The sequence below is a fragment of the Austrofundulus limnaeus genome, unplaced genomic scaffold, assembly GCF_001266775.1.
Source record: "Austrofundulus limnaeus strain Quisiro unplaced genomic scaffold, Austrofundulus_limnaeus-1.0 Scaffold491, whole genome shotgun sequence".
Classification (NCBI taxonomy): domain Eukaryota; kingdom Metazoa; phylum Chordata; class Actinopteri; order Cyprinodontiformes; family Rivulidae; genus Austrofundulus; species Austrofundulus limnaeus.
Genome location: NW_013952893.1, coordinates 348,184 through 352,358, shown reverse-complemented (window position 1 = coordinate 352,358; position 4,175 = coordinate 348,184).

Here is a 4,175-nt window from a genome sequence, read left to right as displayed (position 1 = left end):
GGTTACCAGCATCTGGTGAACATTTCATGTCATTAGCACCTCTAGTATTATATTTACTGAGAAATATGGTGCGGTGTTCAATACTTATTTTACTCGCTGTATAAAATTCTCAGTGACAGTACATTTAAAAAAGGAATTATTCTATCCTCATGACATTCACATATAGGGAACATGGGGGTGGGCACTCTATGACAGGCAAAGGGCGAGAGGGGACCACTCTCGCCAGTGACACCTGTGTCCAACCCCAAGGGTTGCTCATAGACATTTAGGGTTTTTTGGGTTGGAGTTAGGGTGGAGGGAAAACTGGCTCAATGCTGGCCTTTGCCCCATTTTCCCTGCCCATTTTTATTGTACTTTAGAACAACACACATCAGCAGCACATCTGTAGGTGGGGGTGGGTGTGTTGGGGTCTTTGTTTTTCTTGACCTCCCTGCTCTCTGTTTGTCATCTGGGGGTGGGGTTCAGTGAAGGGGTGGACCGTCTGGTGGGGGCCTGGACTACAAATGGACTCGAGGCGTTGGGGGGTGCGGGGTGGCTGGCAGTCTGTCTTTGGGCTCTTGGATTGTGGCCCCTAGTTACCGTGGTTGGCCTGCTGGCTGGGGTGGCTGCCGGAGCCTGGCTGGTGGTCGGCTGTGGGTGTGTGCTTGGCCGTCGACGGTGTGTGGGGGTGGTTGGGGGTGTTGCTTCGCTGCGGCGGGGGGCTGGTCGGCTTACCTGGTGCAACCTGAGCCGGGTCTTGGCTGTCTGCTCTTCACCACCCCAGTATGAATGGGATTACCCCCTGATTTCGTGCATGACATGCCCTCTGTAGGGGGCGGGTACGTGTCCTGGATCTGGGGAGTATAGAAGGTGTATCGGGAAGGTGAGTGGGGTGTGGCATTCATCTTGTTTGTCTTTGAATGAGTGGGTGTAAGAAGGAGGATGGGACTGTGTGAGTGTGTTTGTTTACGATTGGGTATTTGTCAGGCTGGGACTCGCACTGCCCTCTCCTCTGGTTCACCTAAGGGCCCACTGCTAGTGGTGGGCTTTACCCCCCAGCTGCGCTGCCCTCTGTTGGGGTGTACCTTTGCCCACCGGTGCGCTGGTTGCTCCCAATGTCTGGGGCTGGGTGCTTGGGCATGTGCCGGCTCGGCTTGGTGGCTGCATGGTGGGACTTGGGTCCTCTAGACCCATTGGGCCTTGGCCTGGGCGGGGGGTGCGTCCTGCGGATCCGGGTCTCTGTGTCCATGCCTGGATCTGTTCTGGTGTGGCGGGGGCCGGTGGGGCCTGTGAGATCGTCACTGCTGGCCCTGGGGGTTTACTGCGTGTGGTTGCTTGTGGGGCTTTTCTGGTTCTTTCCTGTGTTCTTCTCTGGGGGGTGGGATGGGCTTCTTTCTGCACGGGTGCCCTTTGGGGGCTCAGCGCTTGGGGTCCGTCTCGGGGTCTATGGCTCTGGTCCCCCCTTTTGTCTGCATTTGGTCTTGGGGGTCCAGTCTGTGGTCCTCCGCAGTCACTATTAAATATTTCACTGGAGAAAACTTGTATTTATATGCATGTTCACAACTGCACAAAAATAGACATTTGGATCCTGGGGTTTCTGACGGTCACTGAATGCAAACATGTGTATGTATATACTGTATATTCGTCTGTGTGTATGTGTGTGTGTATGTATGCATGTATGTAGATATTTCTGTGTGTAGACATATGTATGTATGTGTGTGTAGGTGTGTTCGTATGTATGTATGTATATGGATATATATGTATGTGGATGTGTTTATGTATATGGATATATGTATGTGTGTATGTATGTGTATGCATGTTTGTACTGTAAATGAATATGATTGTATGTGTCTGGTTGTGTGTATGTGTGTGTGTGTGTGTGTTCTGTGCACATTTTTCAGCAAGGTTGTAATTATGGTATCTATGTGTGGATGTGTATACGTGTGTATTGCTGGATGTGTATATGTGTATATGTGCATGTCTGGGTGTGTATATGTACTTATGTGTATGTATGGGTTTATATACATGCATATGTTTGTGTTTGGTTGCTGGGTGTTTGTTTTCTTCACTCTCTGATGGCCAGTTGTTGGATGTGTTGTCTTGTGTTATTGATGAACATTTCACATGTTGTCGAATTTCTATCAGTTTATCTCTTAACATTTCTTACATTTCTTTTCTTCTCTTTCTGTTTTCTTTATTATAGTACTAAAAAGTGACTGATGGTGAAAAAATTAAGAAACTAACATTTAGTTCTGATTTCTACTGAAGTGGCTAAAAAGAAGAAAAAGGAAAAAATTAATTTTTCTGAATTATTGGACAGTTTTCTGAAGAGTAAAAACTGTGATGTTTCCACAGATGTCTTCAGCTCTGCTCTTCATGTTGCTCCTCTCTGGACNGTCTTGGCTTTCCATGCCTTTTTACACCTCCCTTTCTTCATGTGTTCAATACTTTTTCCCTGTGCCATTCCACATTATTACAAATAACTTCATTTCTGGAGGGCACTCTATGACAGGCAAAGGGCTAGAGGGGACCACTCTCACCACTGACACCTGTGTCCACCCCCAAGGGTTGCTCATAGACATTTAGGGTTTTTTGGGTTGGAGTTAGGGTGGAGGGAAAACTGGCTAAATGCTGGCCTATGCCCCATTTTCCCTGCCCATTTTAATTGTYCTTTAGAACAACACACATCAACAGCACATCTGTAGGTGGGGGTGGGTGTGTTGGGGTCTTTGTTTTTCTTGACCTCCCTGCTCTCTGTTTGCCGTCTGGGGGTGGGGTTCAGTGAAGGGGTGGACTGTCTGGTGGGGGCCTGGGCTACGGATGGACTCGGGGCCTTGGGGGTGTGGAGTGGGGAGGGGGCTGGCGGTCTGTCTTTGGGCTCTCGGATTGTGGTCCCTAATTACCGTAGTTGGCCTGCTGGCTGGGGTGGCTGCCGGAGCCTGGATGATGGTTGGCTGGGGGTGTGTGCTTGGCCGTCGACGGTGTGTGGGGGTGGTTGGGGGTGTTATTTCGCTGCGGCGGGGGGGCCGGTCGGCTGGCCTGGTGCAACCTGGGCTGGGTCTTGGCTGTCTGCTCTTCACCACCACAGTATGAACGGGTTTACCCCCTGATTTCGTGTATGACCTGCCCTCTGTAGGGGGCGGGTACGTGTCCTGGACCTGGGGAGAATACAGTGTGTAACGGGAGGGTGAGTGGGGTGTGGCATTCATCTTGTTTGTCTTTGAATGAGTGGGTGTAAGAATGTGGATTAGACTGTGTGAGTGTGTTTGTGTATGGTTGGGTATTTGTCAGGCTGGGACTCGCACTGCCCTATCCTCTGGTTCACCTACGGGCCCACTGCTAGTAGTGGGCTTTGCCCCCCAGCTGCGCTACCCTCTGTTGGGGTGTACCTCTGCCCACCAGTGCGCTGGTTGATCTCAATGTCTGGGGCTGGGTACTTGGGCATGTGCCGGCTCGGCCTGGTGGCTGCCTGGTGGGGCTTGGGTCCTCTAGACCCATTGGGCCTTGGCCTGGGTGGGGGTGCGCCCTGGGGAACCGGGTCTCTGTGTCCATGCCTGGATCTGTTCTGGTGTGGCGGGGGCCGGTGGGGCCTGTGAGATCGTCGCTGTTGGCCCTGGGGGTTTACTGCATGTGGTTGCTGGTGGGGCTCTCCTGGTTCTTTCCTGTATTCTTCTCTGGGGGGTGGGATGGACAGTTCTTTCTGCGTGGGTGCCCTTGGGGGCTCAGCGCTTGGGGTCCGTCTCAGGGTCTGTGGCTCTGGTCCCCCTTATGTCTGCATTTGGTCTTGGGGGTCCGGTCTGTGGTCCTCCGCAGTCACTATTAAATATTTCACAGGGTAAACTTGTATTTATATGCATGTTCACAACCGCACAAAAATGGGCATTTGGATCCTGGGGTTTCTGACGGTCACTGAATGCAAATATGTGTATGTATATATATATATATACAGTATATATGTCTCTGTGTTGTATGTGTGTGTGTGTATGTATGCATGTATGTCTGTATATATGTTTGTTTGTATGTGTGTACGTATGTATGCATATAGATATTTCTGTGTGTGTCGACATATGCATGTGTGTGTGTGGGTGTGTGTGTATGTGTGTGTTCGTATGTATGTATATGGATATATTCAGCGGGTAAAATAAGTATTGAGCATGTCAACATTTTTCTCAGCAAATACAGTATATTACTAGAGG